The sequence below is a fragment of the Alexandromys fortis genome, unplaced genomic scaffold (genome assembly GCF_014885135.2).
Source record: "Alexandromys fortis isolate MF-2015 unplaced genomic scaffold, M_Fortis_MF-2015_v1.1 scaffold_96, whole genome shotgun sequence".
In the NCBI taxonomy this organism is placed as follows: domain Eukaryota; kingdom Metazoa; phylum Chordata; class Mammalia; order Rodentia; family Cricetidae; genus Alexandromys; species Alexandromys fortis.
The window spans coordinates 6,098,024-6,115,667 of NW_026068053.1; positions in this window are offsets into that span (position 1 = coordinate 6,098,024).

A 17,644-nucleotide genomic window follows, 5' to 3' on the forward strand; every position below is an offset into this window, starting at 1 on the left:
TGGGTCCAGGGGTAGGTTGATCCCGAATTTCCTGAGAAACTGCCACACTGCTTTCCAAAGTGGTTGCACAAGTTTGCATTCCCACCAGCAATGGATGAGGGTACCCCTTTCTCCACAACCTCTCCAGCAAAGGCTATCATTAGTGTTTTTGATTTTAGCCATTCTGACAGGTGTAAGATGGTATCTTAAAGTTGTCTTGATTTGCATTTCCCTGATCGCTAAGGAAGTTGAGCATGTCCTTAAGTGTCTTATGGCCATTTGAACTTCTTCTTTTGAGAATTCTCTGTTCAGCTCAGTGCCCCATTTTATAATTGGGTTAATTAGCCTGTTACAGTCTAGTTTCTTGAGTTCTTTATATATTTTGGAGATCAGACCTTTGTCAGTTGCAGGGTTTGTGAAGATCTCCCAGTGTATGCGAATGTATGTCTTTTATTCTTTCAAAGTTATTTCCATGACAGAAAATAATCTGAGTTTTAAGAATGAATTGCTATTTCTTCAGCATTTAGTAGTTTAGAATCATGTATGTCTAAGAAAAGAACTAGACCATTATTCTTTTGGAAGCTGTACTTATATACTCAAAGAAGTTTTTTGTTTGTTTGTTTGTTTGTTTTCTTTTTGTAATCGATGTCAAGAACTCCTAGGATGCAAATGTTTTATTATTTCCAGAAAGGCAAAATTACAATTATTGTTTCTATTTTGCAAAGAAGAAGGTAGGCCTGATTGCCTGCCTTGTTAGAGGTTGCAAGGAACTGTACAGGACTGACATTTTAGTGGATCATCAAAGCATTCTTCACTTCTTTAAACACATGCTTTAAGTGTGCCAGATGTGCCACTGTAGCACGTCACCTGACATTTTCTGCCCGGTGGTTTCACTGTCAGTGTCTTCTGCCTACTGTGTTCCAAGCCACACCACTTAGCATAGCATCACTCCATTCTACATTATATCTGTTTACGGGGGAGCTATTTCACATGCTAACAGATTGTGTCTGTGTGTATTATGTATATTTTAAATTCCCTTACCGCTTTTACACAATTCAAATGATTGTCTTGATCTTTCCTTTGATTGCTTCAAAGGGTAATATTTTCAGCAATATTGAGTACAGCAAAAAGCAGTGTTCCCAGCCATCCTGTTCCTGAGCAGCTGCTGTCTGAAAGTGTTGAGAATTAATGGTGATGTTCACATTACCAAAATGTGCTTTTATTCCCAAATTATCTAAAAACCAACAAGGAGGTTCTGAAAGATAGGGAAGGAAAGCATGAGAAAGGGAAGCACTATCAAGTGTTTAATTTAAAAAGAAAGAAAACACAAACAACTTCTATTTGTCTTAGTCTATATTTGTAAATGCCCTAATAGTTTCCCTGAACTAATTGTATTTTAATCGTTTAATGAACAAAACCCTCTGGAGGCTGTGGTGTGCAACACAACAGTAGCTAGTATAAAAGTGGATTTTTTGATGCAGATTTCTTTTGGTGAAATGATATTTTTCAAGAAAATAAATTGTGACACAATTTATGCTCAAAGATCCTATGTAGTGTTTCCTTTTGGGAAGAGAATGCATTTATTTTTGCTTCAATTACACATGAATGGTTGAATGCTATTTCAATGCTTTATATTCTATTTCATTGTATGCCAAATGATACCTTTCTTCACAGGTGATGGATGGGCAGCTCTATTGAGGCAGCACAATGGACATAGAGCCATTAAGGAAAGCACTGATTGTAGAAAAGTATCATTGAATGACTTATAAGAGAATCAAGACACAGAAGCCAACATAACACTGGTCATTGTCTAAGTGCTACCTGTGAGCAGTATGAACTGTAGCAAGCCTATCTGTTCTTTGGCTCCTGTCTGCTTCTTTTAGTTGAAACCTAATAGTGAACTAGAAAAACAAAGTCCCATTTGGGAATGGGGATATTCACTATAGCAAATGTTTTATGAGAAACTATCCTGGAAAATTGCAATTAAAATCTCTGAAGCAAGAGAGAGTTTGCCTTAGACATATGCAGCACTGCAAATTTTAGGAGACTTGCTGTTTTATATTATGACATGCAAACACATGTTCATGGCATAATCAACCACACAATTAAACTAATGCACTTATTAAAATTTTTATTTATGTTAACTGGCAAATGGATCCCAGCTTTATTTCTAATCTTATTTACTGTGAATGTCAAAAATTAATCTAATTGTAGATTGCACAAATTCTACAGAATGTTTCAGCAAGAATGGCTTTTGAAGGTCCTTTCATAACCCCTTTTTTCCTGATCCTATACATTTTAACTTCTGAGGAACCACGATAGTATATTCAGCCCATTTGTGCTATGCCTTGAATAGCAATGTGTCAAACCCACAGGGGCTCAGCTCTTGATCTGAGCTGTGAAGGCCATTTCAGTGTCCTGTAGACTAGCAACTTCTTCATGCTATAGTGGAGAAGAAAACCAAAGGGCCACATGCTTATGTGGCCACTTTCCCTTTTCTAACACAAACTGGGTCTCTTATAAGTAAGTTGTGTTATGAAATGTTTTATATCAACAAATTGTATAGCCTAGCCCTTCGTTCTTCACAGAAGATGCTCTAAGACACTCAGCAGAAGCTTGAGACCTCAAATAGAAACAAATCTTTTATGTATTATGATTTTCCTATGTTGTACACCCTTTTCTCTAAAATTTCATGACTTATTCTTACTGTAAGGCTTAGAAACATCAACATTCACACACACATTTCTTTCTTTATTAAGTAAACAACATTTATCTTTTCATGTAAAGTACTTTATAGTTTCTCTTTGACATGTCAGGACCATCAAAATTAATATTCTTTCACTTTGGATCTATCACTAAGTGAAAATAGGATTTACTTGAGCAAAGTTCTATGACATAATAGCAAACTTGCAGCCTTAGATGGCTGCTATGTGACTATCAGATGGAATATAGATATGTGCGTGTGCGTGCATGCGTACATATATGTGTAAATATATACATATATATGTATATATGTTGGATACCCTGAAGGCAAGATGAATCTCATATACCAGGTAGGATGGGATGAGCAGAGTGAAATCATGTGAGATTTTTATCATAATACTCAGAATGATATAGGATTTAAAACTTGTTATTTTTAGACTTTTTCTTCTAATAACTTTTGACTATGGTTGACCGTATATAGCCAAAACCATAGAGAGTAAAACCAAGAATGAGAGTTGACTTCTGCATTGCGATTACTCTCACAGAGCCTTTGCTTACTGGAAAGGAAAGCTATAAGAAGCCTGTAGATTCAGACCACTAAGACACCATCAGCATCTGCCCTGTAACCAAATTGCTATCAAGTAGATGATTTGAGCTATACCGTACTGCTGCTGACATATCAAGTACATCAGTGACTATAGATTTGAGGATGGAGATCTAATCTTGATTGAGACTTCTATAGCCCCTAAGGCTTCTTTGTCCCTGGACACTGAAATGCTTGAGAGCAAAGGTTGTCTGCTATCATTGGGTGGATGATTTTCCACATCTGACTTTTCAGAGGTCACTTGTGCTAGAGGTAATCTGCAGACACTGGTGTGAATACAAACATTTACGTGCTTTGAACTCAGATTCACAGCCCACCAAAGCCCTCTGCCACAGTCAGCTTTGACTTTGCCCTTGTTCTAGTCCTTTGTTCATCTTGTTCCCCTTCCAAAGGATTTGTTTTTAACAAGGTTTTATATGAATCACTAGTCCTGTCATTTCTTCTACCAGGAGCTCATGACTAAGTGTTCCTCATAGCTCTTTCCACAAACCTACCAAAGCCTGAAATGCTTTCCAGGACTAACCCAGAGTAAACTTGTCACTGCACAGCTGTCTTTTTTCATTTTTTCATTCTTCAACTATTTTTCAAGCAGATCCACTCATAAAAAGGCTTAGATTTAAAAATAAAATTCTATCAAATTATTGTATAGGGGCTCTAAGAAATTCAAGAGTTATAAATATAATATATATGTATAAACATGTATATGTACATATATAACATATGTATATATAGTGGGGTAGAGAGGGTGCTTTGTGGAAACCACAAATATTTTTGTTTCCAAGAGATTCTTATTGAACCATTTGACCTGTTATGTGACTAACCTGAGTTGCAGAGCCCTAAAGACCCCACTCATGTGGCTAACCTGTGATCCTTAAGAGTTTAACCCTCATCTCTGATACACTTTTTAGTGAACTTGGGTCCTAGAGGATCTGCTCACCCTGGTGATGACATCTATCATGCTGTGACCCAGGCTCTTCTCTGAAGCATGTAGAGGAAGTCAGGGGTACTCTGCTGTGATGGGCAGAAGAAGCCACACTGATTAGCTATGCTAACAATTTGAAATAACGAAGTGTAGAATGTGCTGCCTCTCCTGTGGCAGAGGAAAATGTGGAAGTGCTTAGAGTTTTAAAATCTTCCTAGAGGCATCTACATTGGACTGATGATAGGCAGGTGGTGCTGTTGCTTCAGAGGCTTGGAATTTCCCCATGTTGCTAGAACTCATCAGGCCTCTCAGGAGGGTGCTGATGGGTCAGTAATGACATTTCAGAGGCTAGCTCAAATAATATAGGAAGAAACGTGAAAGAGATCAACCATGCTTTTAGGAAAATTGTTGTTCTAATATGATACGAGCAATGCAGCAAGTAAACCAGAGAAACAGGCCCCATTTTCCTTCTCCAGCATTCCTGACTCCTTTCCACCTACCTATTGTAATTCACTAGGAAAGAGAAATGGGGAATGGGGTTAGTAGGGTCTCAAACTCATATAACTGAGCTGAAGGATCCTGAGTTCAGGGCCATGGGGTGCATAATGACACTCTGTCTCAAAACAAAACAAAAGGAAAGGGAACAGTCACAAAGGGAGTTCAGAAATAAGAGGCAGCACTAAGCAATGTAACATAAGAGAGAGAACGGTTAAACAATGGAGAAAAACATGAATCTAAATCTGTTCAATTCTCAGGAATTCAGGTGTCTGCTGTTAAGTACCTTGTAAGCAACATCTATGTAAGTTTGTCTCTTCTCATGGTCTCAAGTTCGTGAGGGCTTAATCCATATCCCCACCTCTCTTTCCCAACCCCACTTCTCTGTTTCTCTTTGCTTCTCTCTGTTATACTGATTTTGGAAACACTTGCTACACATAAACTAAATTACACCTGTAATCTTGTGAACATTTGCTTGTCTTCAAGAATCCTTTTTTTTTTTTTTTTTTTTTGCTTCTGTTATTGATAGTGTTAGTGGTGATGGTGGTGGTGGTTGTGGTGGTGGTAGTTGTGGTAGTGGTTGTGGTGGTTGTGGTGGTGGTGGTGGTATGTGTGTGTGTGTGTGTGTGTGTGTGTGTGTGTTCCTGACATGGCATCTCATGTACCCCAGGCTAGTCTTGATCTTGCTATGTAGTCAAGGTTGTCCTTGAATTCCTGATTGTCTTTGCTCCTCCCAAATGGTGAGATTATAGATGTGCAGTAACAATTCTATCAAGTGTGCTTAAAGATTATATCTATGAGTTATGTGTATTGTTGAGCTATCCCTGAATATTTAGAAGCATATGTATGAATGGTTCAATGCTCAAATAAAAAGATCATATCTATCTCCTCAGCATTTACTGTTTTTATATTTACAACATTTTCTTCTAGCTTCTTAGAAAATGCCCTGCCTTGTCTGCACCTCCAGTCATCTGTGTGCATCAGCACAGAAGTGGCTTCCCAGGCTGAACTGTGTCAGTCTCTCCTCATCTCTCTCCCAGACTCCCTGAGACCAACTAGAGGAGCTGGAGGTAGAAGACAGCAGAAGCTTCAAAGCAGATCCAAGAGAAGCGCTCTTTCAGTTGACTGAAATCCCAAAGCTGTCCACTCTAAGTGGAAGAGGCCAATGAGAAAAGCATAATCTTTAAAATAGCATATTTATTTTCAGTCAGAGTAGAGAAAATCTATTCATATCATTGTTATATTTTGGATGCATAATTATTTATACTTTCTTATAGAAAAGGGAAAAGAACTTTACAAACAGATAAAATCTGCATAAGGAATAAGAGTGCTGTTTGAAAAGGAATCAGGAAAATTCTAATGAGGAGTATGCATAAAATACAGTGTTCATCAGTGCACAAAATGTAAATAGTGTGTAAACACAGAAGACATGAGTACCTCCAGCTTGTGCTGCTCTAGTCATGCTGGGGGCTCCTGAAGGGCATTATTTTGTTTGCATAGTAGTTTATTTTTCTTCTTTGACTCATTGTTGGTTTTTAATTTATTTTATAATTATCTTAATTAAAACATCTTTCATTCACCACCCCCTGGATCAAGGCAGAGTATAATTTGCAAAAACAAATAGTTAAGTGTGAATGCCATCTTGAGCTTTTCTATCATGGTAAGAAGCAGTGTCGATTCTATTGATGTAGAAAGAATATCCAGGGGAAGTCTAAGATGCAACAAACTAGTTAGTGTTTGTTGCCCAGGAGCACCTCACACTGACATCTAGGAAGATGGTGTTATCTCTAGTAAACAGACATTTATCCTGCCCCTTCCATTGTTGATTGAGGAACATCTTCTAGGTACCTCTATTGAAACAGGCCTGTTAGCTGTCCTGGTTGCAGCATGCCCTAGAGATCACTCACCTCACATATCAGAGAACAAAGAAGAACAGGAATAAGACAATTTCAAATGGATTTTTCCACAGTGGTGGTTAAGGTGCTTTGCTCATTTTGATGCAATTAATAGTCTCTGCACAGAGGTTTATATGCTATTCAATCATTAAAACATTCCTTACCATCTGTGTTTTTTTTTTGTGTGTCACACAGCAACTAAAATTAGACAGTGACATTTATGAATGTAATCTTGAACAGAAAAGCTTTCATACATTCCTCTAGTGATTTTGAAACAGAATTTTCTTCACTGAATGGCATTTTATTTAATGTATCTATAATAAAATTCAAATTTGACCTCACACAGTAATAAAGTTATGTTTATAGTGATAGTGTTTAGTAGGAACAATGTATATATAAGATATGATATAAGTGTACACACATATATATGTGTATATATATATGTAATATATACACAGCGGTAGATAGTTATCTAAAGAGAGAGGTATGGAGAGATCAAGGGCATACAGATAGAAACAAAGACTCACTGAGAACATTTTATGTAGGATGTCAAAGTTCTCCTCAAGGAGCCTCCATAAACCTTGCTCCTGGGCAGTCTGTCAAGACCTCCCAAGGTGTTACTCACATTGTTAAAAGAAGTATTCTACCTGCTATCAAGAAAATTACCCTTCTTTTTTTTCTCCCTCCCTCCCTCCCTCCCTCCCTCCCTCCCTTCCTCCCTTCTGCCCTTTTTATCTCATTACCTGTTTTCTTAGATTTATTTTTTTATTCTTTCACAGTTTCATGCACATATACATTTTAATGATTTTTACTTCTATTAACCTCTTTCATTCCCCCTACCCCTTTTTGAAGCAACCCTTTTCTTCTCAGGAAATCCTCCTCCTTCCCTGCTTCTGTGTGGGGGTGGGGTGGGGATGATATCCTGCTAAATTTAATTAGAGTTGCTTGTACACTCATGGGTATGAAGTTCCTTATTGAAGCATGGGTTACTTTTCAGAGGGTATACAGCTGAAGAGAAAATGGCACTTCTTCAACTAGCAGCCATCAACTGTCAATAGTTCCTCAGGTACGGATGGGGCCTCATGTGCTCTCTTCCTATGATTAAATAGTGATAGATCCAAAGTTGTGTATGTAAATATAGCATCAGTGAGTTCATGCATGCATGGGTTACATCATGTTCAGTACACATCTTCTTGCAGTACATCACCTTGTCTAGCTCTTCCATTCTTCCTGCACCCTTTTTGAAATGTCCCTGATCCTTTGAGGCGTGGTGTGGATGTGCACTTTGGACCAAGCATTACACCATCACTTACTGTTGCCCTTTGCCCAGTGATAAGCTCCTGTATTAATAGCTGTCTGCTTCTCTGAGGAAGGATGGGAATGGCAATAACCTATGGGTAAAATCATATTGGGATTCAGCTGAACTCATGCATGTTTAGAAATGCAGTAGCATAGATTCTGTATAGGGCCTTGCACCTGCACAAGCACTGACTGTTTAGGGCCTTGCGCCTGCACAAGCACTGACTGTTTAGGACCTGCACAAGCACTGACTGTTGCACAGGTTTAAGGTAAATATGGCTGGTTTAATTCTCATAACGGGAATTTCTACTGTAAATAAGGAAATCTGGTCCTGCAAGAGAAGAGAAAGAAAACAGGCAAAATAATTTCCACAATTTGTAATTTCTGCCATTATATCTGCAATATTTTCACAATAAGATAATGGACTCAATGGAAAAGGCTTCATTGCATACTACAGACAGATACAGATGCTGCAGTTTCTGTTAAAAGCAGCTGCCGCCCTGACTGGAGAAGAAAATATTGTTGTAGTCAATATAGATTTGACTGACTTTACAATGAATGGAAAATATACAGCCCTCTTTCTTCGAAGCAGAACAGTAATGACAGGGAAGAGGTAGGGGCCTGGCACTCAAACTGGCCCTTTATTACCAATGCGTTTTGCACCAGACATACTAACAGGGAGGTGTCTCAGGTGACAGTTGAGTTTTGCTAATGGTATTAAATAATATTGCATGATTCTGTGATATAATTTTAAATTTTATATTCTGTTTTTATGCTCTAAAAGTAACTTTACTTTGTTACTTTCTCTTCCTTCCAACTAAAAATACTGCTATACCCTTGCATTTACTTCAGCATATGGAAACAATGTCTATTTTATCAGACTTTGTATGTACAAATGGGAAAATGACTTGTTTTATCTTTGTCTGGAACAGAACGTTTTAGATAATCAGGATTCCTACTGTCTGAATTTCTCATTGATGAATTACTTATTTTTGCAAAAGGATGAGCCATCCATCAAAAAATCATGCTTTGCCTTTCTGATTTCTTAGCTCTACCCCAGAGAATATCAGAATCAATTTTTTCATTTGTGCTATTAAAATATGTATATATTTGTAACTTATATATCCAATAGTAATTTGCTTGAAATAATTTCTTTGACAATTTTTCTTTAGATTAATATAACAATGACATCAGAAAGTTCCTGTAAAAGAGCACAATGTTGGGACTCTCCCTATGTTACATGGCCAGAACTGCAGTTCCTCCCCTTGATAACCCAACTGTATGAGGAAAACTTTGTTATTTATGTACAACTCCAGGCTCCTTTGCTGCAAGTACTTTTTTTTCTATTTTAGAAAATGATTTGTGCTTGCTTTAGAAAAGAAGCAATTCCTATAAAGAGATTCTTTTTGCTATTCTGTTAATTTTAGATATTTGCACAAAAAGTAGTTTGGGGTCACTGTATTGCACTTCAACAAAATTATTGGATGCCTGTTATGTCATGATAAAGGATTGAGAATAAAATGACATATATTGAAAAATTCAGATATTTGACAAACCAATAAATAGATTAAACAGACAGCATAAATATTTAGATATTATGATAAAGATGAGCTATAATAATACTTTAGGTACTTACACTATGTTGGTCCTTCTTTCTAAGTCCTTTTTTTTTGTCATTATGACAGAATATATGTCAGAGCAACTTAAACCAGGAAGGATTTATGTAGGGTTTACTTTATCTCATGGTATCAGAGGTATTAGTTCATTATGGAGGGGAAAACACAGTGACAGCAGCAGGTTGGTCCATGCTGAAAGGGGTATATGGCAGGAGCGTCACGTGAGTTCAGGTCAGAACCAGGAGATAGCACCTTCAGGCCCACCCCAGCACCCACTTCTGTTAGTATCAAAGTCTCAAGGTCTTCCCAACCTTCTAAAACAGCAGTGTCAGCTGGGGACCAAGTGATCAAAGGCACAAATCTGTGAAGAACATTTTATATCTGAATCGTAAACATCCCATCTACTTTTCTCTTCAATCATTTAAATTTCAGATGAAACTTTGAATATAACTGTTTTGTTTTACCCATTTTATAGACAATGTATCTTAGGGACCAGAATTCTCCCTGATCTCACAGTATGTACCAGAAAAACACATAAAAGAACTCCTAAATTCCATCATACTTTGTAGCAAAAAGAAATGACTTATTCTGCCTAGTAGTATAGGATGGAAGACATTAGCAAGTGCGGTATCTTGGAATTATGCCTCAAAAAATGATAACAATCTTATCCAATGGCAAAAAGAGGGACATTTCATGAATCAATTAACTAGCTAGCATGAGCTCAAGCACAGATGAACTAAGTGAATGCGATAGTCAAAGAAAGGGGAACAATTCAAAGTATAAGGTAGGATGATGAAAAATAGGAAAAATAATTGTTGTATTTTTAAATGTTTATTTCCAGAATTAAAATGGTATGTTAAAAAGTGGATGGATACATTCATTTCTAACATACTGCCTCAAATTTTCTTGTCACGGATATTCATCTTTAACTGTATCAATTACTTTGCAAAATACACAAACTCTCCAAATTTTGCAATTATGCAGTGTGAAAGAAGTGAATGCATAGGTAGAATAACTACAGACTGGTCGACTACTTGATCAGTTTTGTTAAATAAAGTATTATTTTACTCTAGATTTATATGCATGAATTGAAAACACTTGCTTAGAGAGTGAGTAAACAAGCTAACATATAATAAAATATTTTTCATCTTGAATAAGTCCAACTTCCTCACTTCATTAGTTTTTAATTAAACTTCTGTTTGATTGAGTTCTCTATATCTTTCCCAAAATCTTTTGCTTCTAAAATCTCTTTCATTTGGTCCTTAACTTCCAGGAGGGGTGAAAGCAACACTGTGTTTTTTTTCTTGTTTATGTACATCATCCATTATAGTTGCTTAAAATACAGTGTAAAAGAAATCAGAAAAGCAGTTCTATTGGGTACAGTAGTGTGAACAGAATATGCAGCATCTTAAAATTATAAAGATCCAGAATCTAGTTAGCAGAGAATAGAGCACAGTGCAGACCATCTCTACTGTGAGAACAATAGTAATCTTCCTGCTTTGAGTTGTGCATATAGAGGGGAGTCCTATGTCTCTCTCCTTCCTGTGTCACTTACGGAAAAATTACATGTCTATCCCAGATCCTGATCAATTGGCAGTACTTCAAATGTCTGCCCCATATTCACCAAGCTGCTTCCAAATCCTGTTGTGGTTTGTTCCTTGCCTACTTGATCAAAAATATGCTGTTGCCTGTTGACCAATCCTTGAACAGAAAACTGTATGAACCCATGTAAGAAGGAGTAGCAGACACATATAAAACAAAACACAAATATAGGAGCAATGCATGGGAGTGTTTGGTCTCTCAAAAGTAGAAAAAGCCAGGTTTGGGCAAGGTGATTAGAGGGTCCTGGGTGCTCAGGTGAGTAAGTATTAGGTCTCCCCAGGATGAGTTTTATGATGGGGGAAAGAGTACAAATGAAGCCAATGAGTGGGTGATACGGTACTAAAATGTTGGGTATAGGTTACTTTTAAGCATGTTTTTCTGTTAACTGCTCTGGAAGACACTGGAACTCATGGAGCTAGAGACAGAATTGAGCAGTCAGTTTTAAAATGAGAATTGACTTTGCTCAAAAGGAGCTTAGATCCCAGGGGCAAGCCGTAAAGTGCACAACATTGGTGTAATACTTGCCTTTATATAGGAATCAAAGAAAGCTTGTACAACATGTTTTATTTCAGTAACAAAATGTCGAGTTTCAGGTTTAGCAATAGGGCAAATTTTTAGACAGCTAATCAATATAACTGTTCTATCCCTATTGCCTCCTAATTATGTAATTATCTAAAGAACTATTCCAAGGACAACTAGCTTGCTATCTTTTCTCCCTACCTTTAGCTGGTAGAGTTCTATTCCTTGAGTTTTCTCATCATGTTTCCTAAATTTTAATTTTTAAACTGTTTCATCTGAAAGCAATCACCTTTGCAGTCAATTTCCCAAATAAAATTGCAGTCAATTTCCTAAATAAAACATCAGCCTTTTCAATTCAGGCAGCTATAAGTTAAGAAATCCACCAGGGAAGTAGAATTATGTTCTCTTTTGGAAAGTAGAGATCTTTACAAAGATGGATGCCAGTTGCCTGGTCTGCATGGCTTCTGGGCTTTTGTGTCTGAGAAGTGAGAACCCTTAGTCTCCCTTCGCCCTACTCCCTTGGAAGATGTTGGTCACACCCTGATTGTTAATCATGCCTCTTGTATTAATTGACCTTTTACAGAGACTACTGAGACCAGCAAGCTCTGAGGGCATTAGTTCTGACAGCAGCTGTTTTCCTGTTGTATCTATTTGCATGGCATTTTCGTACCAACATGCTTTAAAATAATTTCTCTTTGGAGACTTTCAGCAGCCATTGCAGAAATCTGTTAGGAAGGTTTTTGGGGATGATGTTATTTCTGCTACTGGGTCTTTCTGAGTACTGAAGTCTGGAAAAGAAAAGTGGCTGTATACGTAATATGAAGTAATATTTTTATCTTCCCTAGGTCTGCACAAGGCAGATATGGAAAATGATGAAAGGTAAAATTGCTATATTTTTTGGAGACGATTTGAAACTTTCAGAGGATTGATTTTAGCCCATTGCAGATAAACCTTGTGTAGCTTGTGGAGATTTGTAGAAAATAGAAACAATGTAGAGTTTCCCTCTTACAGGCTTCTTATGATCACAGCCATATCACAGAGCTGTTTGCAGAGATGACCCCTGAGAAAGTCACATATGCAGACACATGGACTGTCTCATCTTAGGTTGCCTTCTTTTACCTTGTCACAAAGCACATATACCCCCAAAGGCTCCAGGATATGTCTTTATTATTATTATTAATTATTATTCTGCCAAACAATACATCATGACCACAGCTTCCATTCCCTCCATTCCTCCAAGTCACCCATCCCCAGATCCATTGCTCTTCCTTCCCCTTCAGAAAGCAGCAGGTCTCCCAGGGATATCAACAAAATATGGCATAAAAATGCTAGAAAAAGATAAGGCACAAATCCTCATATCAAGGCTAGACTACGCAGCCCAGTAGAAGAAAGAGGATACCAAGAGCAAGCAGAAAAGTCGGAGACAGGGCTTGCTACCACTGTTAGAATCCCACAGAAGACCAAGCTGCACAATCATAACATACATGCAGATGACCTAGGTCAGCCCATGTAGGCAGAGCCAGTGACTCTGGCTGTCACTTCAGTCTCTGTGAGTCTTTATAATCTCTGCTTAGTTGGTTCTGTGAGCTGTGTTCTTCTGGGGTCCCTATGGCTCCTAAAACCCTTCCTTCTTCTCTTTCAGGGGTTTCCTGAGCTCTGTCTAACATATGAGTGTGGGGCTCTTTCTGCATCTGCTCCCATCATTTGTTGGATTAAGCCTCTTTGAGGGTTGGGCTTGATTATACCAGAATATCATTAGGAATCATTTCATTGACTTCTTGTTGTTGCTGCTGTTGTTGTTCATACATGTGTGCATGCATGAGAGAGAGAGAGAGAAAGAGAGAGAGAGAGAGAGAGAGAGAGAGAGAGAGAGAGAGAGAGAGAGAGAGAGAAAGAGAGAAGGAGGGAGGGAGATGGATGTTTGGTCATATCCTAGGTCTCTGAGAAATCCAGGCAGGGTTGAACATAGGCTCCCTCTCTTGGGGAGGAACCCAACTCACTGGACTAGTCATTAGTTAGCCACTCTCACAAGTTCTGTCCTGCGATTATCCCAGAACACCAGACAGGCAGGACAAATTGTAGGTTGAAGGTTTTATGACTAAATTGGTGTCCCAGTGTCACTGCTGGAAGTCTTGCCTGGCTGCAGAACATGACTGGTTCAGGATCCATATCCCCCGTTACTAGGAGTCTTCAGTAGGGTCACACTCATAGATTCCAGGGAGTTTCCACTGCCCCTCAAATGCACCCCTCCTCAATTCCAGTCATCTTTCTTCATATTCTCTCCTTCTTCTCCTCCTCCAACCTGATCCCTCCTGTTCCAATTCTCACATGGCCCCAATCTATCTGCTAAATCTATTCCTTTCCAGGGAGATAGATCCATGTGTCTCCCGCTGAACCCTTCTTCTTACTTACTTAAAATGTGTGGATTTTAGCACATTATGCACTTATAAGGGAGTATATATATCTTCTCTTTCTGGGTCTGAGTTACCTCACTCAGTATGATTTTCTTCTTGCTCAATTAATGTGTCTGCAGACTTTATTATACTCTTTATTATACTTAAAAATGGCTGAGTAATACTCAAATGTATAAATGTGCCATATTTTCTTTATCCATTCTTAAGCTGAAGGGCATCTAGGTTGTTTCTAGTTTCTGGTTATTATGAATAAAGCCTCTATAAACATATTTGAGTACATGTCCTTGTAGTAGGATACAGAGTCCTTTGGGTATATGCCCAAGAGTGGTATAACTGGGTATTGAGGTAGGTAGATTCCCAATTTTGTGAGAAACCACTGTATTGATTTGCAAAATGGCTGTACAAATTTTCACTTGCACCAGCAATCGTGGAGTGTTCCCCTTGCTTTACATCCTCACCAGCATGAGTTGTCATTTGTATTTTTGATCTTAGTTACTCTGATGGGGTAAGGTGTAATTTTTTCTTCTTTTCTTTTTTATTAATTTATAAAGTTTATTTATATACCAACCACACTTTTTCCTCTCTCATCTCTTCTCATTCCTTCTTTTCATCGCCTTTTTACCTCCCTCTACTTAATCTTAGAGTCATTTGATTTATATTTCTCTAATGACTCAGGGTATTAAACATGTCTTTAAATTTGTCTTGGCCATTTAAGATTTCTTTGTTGAGAATTCCCTGGTTACATCTGTTGCCCATTTTTTAATTGGATTATCTGGTTTATTGATGTCTAGTCTCTTTTATTCTTTATATATTTTGGATATTAGCCCTCTAGCAGATGAGGAAACCTCATTCTGTAGGCTGCCATTTTGTTCTATTGATGGTGTCATTTGCCTTACAGAAGCTTTTTGGTTTCTTGAGGTTTTATTTATTGTTGCTCTTTGTGCCTGCACTATTAGTGTTCTTTTTAGGAAATTGTATCCTGCGCCAATGTTTTCAAGGCTATTCCACACTTTCTCTTTTATCAAGTTTAGTGTATCTGGTTGTACATTGAGGTATTTGATTCACTTGGTCTTGAGTTTTGTACAGAGAAATAAATAGGAATTTATTTGCATTATTCTATATGCAGACATCCAGTTAGACCATTACAATTTGCTGAAGATACTTTCTTTTTTCCGTTGTGTATTCCTGGCTTTCTTAACCAATGAAAAGTTCTTGGCTCCCCTCTAGCATTTTCAGTCTATAACAACCACATCTTATTTTACTATACTTTCAATGTATTCTCTGTCATCAAACTATATGCATTTTCCTAATGTTTTTATTTTGTTTGCTTGTTTTGTTTTGCCCCAAATTCTCCACAGCAGTAACTGTGATATAGCCTGAAATCTAATCTGTCTGGAAACTTCCTTCACCATGTTATTTGGTCTATGCCCTTTAACCTTGGCCTTCCTCAATGTTTCAGAGGAGACCAAATATAGGCAAATTATTTATTGGTATGCACTGTGGGTGACCTCTGGTCCAATTTCAATGAATTCCTTGTTCACATCCAGAACTCATACATTAGACTTGCAGTATAGTCCTTAATGTCTTCTTTTGCATCAGCATTCTGTCCTTCTGGATTCCTATCAGAATTGTCTATGAACATTCTTGTGTTTCTCTAATCTGATTCTTGAATTTTTCTATGTTCCTATTACAAACCCAGTTTATAAACCATATAGCTTGGTATTGTCATGGAAATGACTTTATTCACCTAGTACAAATGTCTGTATTACTCACTGGTATTATTTACCTGACAGAAACAACATGCAGAAGGAAAATGCTCATGATTTGCTATTCCCAAATACATGGGAAGAACATCTCAGGAATGGAATTACACAGTGAATCTGGCACTTTTCTTGATGGAAAGGAAGACAGGAGGAGGCTAAGGATAATATGCCCTCATGGACCATCCTGAGTCTTCCTCCAGCTAAATCCAAAGTTTCCATTACATCTCCAAACAACTGGCTACTTGACCATAAATTTAATGTAGGGGACTCTGTGTGATATTTAATGATCAAACTGTAAGGACATTGAGTTATTTTGAAATAGGAATTGGACTAAGAAGTTCTGAAGTTTGTAAATGGTAGAACACTCTGTAATTTAATCTTATTTGTTATCCTTGCTCCAAATTGATTAGCAAGGGAATAAGCAATTGTTTAGTGTCTTAGGTATAAGAAGACTATATACTTCAGTTTTCTCATCAGCACTGAGTACTATCCAAAGAAACCACGTTCTTTAGTGTGTGTGTGTGTGTGTGTGTGTGTGTGTGTGTGTGTGTTAGATAATACTTAGAAGTAGAGAACCATGCTCTGTGCTTCTGATCTCATGACTGCCCCCAAATAGATAGTTTAAGAGTTTAAATGATCTTACTTTATATTGATAGCTGTTATATCACATTCTCTTCAGGGTATAGGGTAGTAAGTTTCTTTTATTATATGGAAATATTATGCCACATGTTCATCAGGTCTGGAAATCAACACTAGACCTGGAGTTATTTTTCACCACATCGTCTACATTAAGAAACAGCACTTTAAAATAAAATATCCATTTGAAGCAAAAAGGATAGTTTGCAGGACTTTGCTAGTAACTGGAAAAGTTTCATTCCCCCCTCCTTCCAGTTTATTTTTCCTTTTAAGCATATCAGATTCCTTCTTTGTTCTTTTGTGTTCACTCTGACCTGGCATCTAGAGGTCTGGATAAAGAGTTCACATTTAGTTCTCCATAGCATCCCCTGGGGCAGTTAGGGGAAGCTCAAGTCAACCTGGATGGTCCTGAGGAGAAAGAGTATAGACTGAAGTTCAGGTTTAGATTTTAAGTCCTGCAAAGGAAGAATGTCATTTTTTTCTTATATTATCATTCCCAGGGCCCAGTATAGTAACTTGAATGCTTTAAGTTTTTTTTTTTTTTTTGAGACAGGGTTTCTTTGTGGCTTTGGAGCCTGTCCTGGAACTAGCTCTGTAGACCAGGCTGGTCTCGAACCCACAGAGATCCGCCTGCCTCTGCCTCCCGAGTGCTGGGATTAAAGGCATGCGCCACCACTGCCTGGCTGCTTTAAGTTCTTATAGCTGCAAAATTACACTGTAGCAAGGATGTTCTCAAAATCCATGTTTATGAATGTGAGCTATGTTTTTTCTCATAAGACGCTAGACAGAACATTTTTTATAAATTATCATTCAACCACTTTCATATCCTTATCTGATAATTCTCAAACTTCCCTCCCATCTGGATGGCTCCTGCTGGTGGCCCCGGGGTCACCTATAATGCCCTATATATGTTCCATTTGGCTATTTTAGTTGTTGGTGGTTTTGATTGTCTCCTGACACTGGAAGCTTGTCTGTAGTTTGGGTTTTGTTATAGAGTGATGAATCTTTTTTTTTTTTTCTTGGAGTAAATTAATTTGCATCAGAATCACTCAATTCTTTGGGGGCCTGTTGCTAAATGTTTTTAAGATGAATCTGGAATAGCCCTGTTCTGAGATTAGCATAGGCCTGCTTCAGAGAAAAATTTTCACAAAATCCTATAAATACATGTCTTGTCCAGTGAGTATACTTGCATTGTCT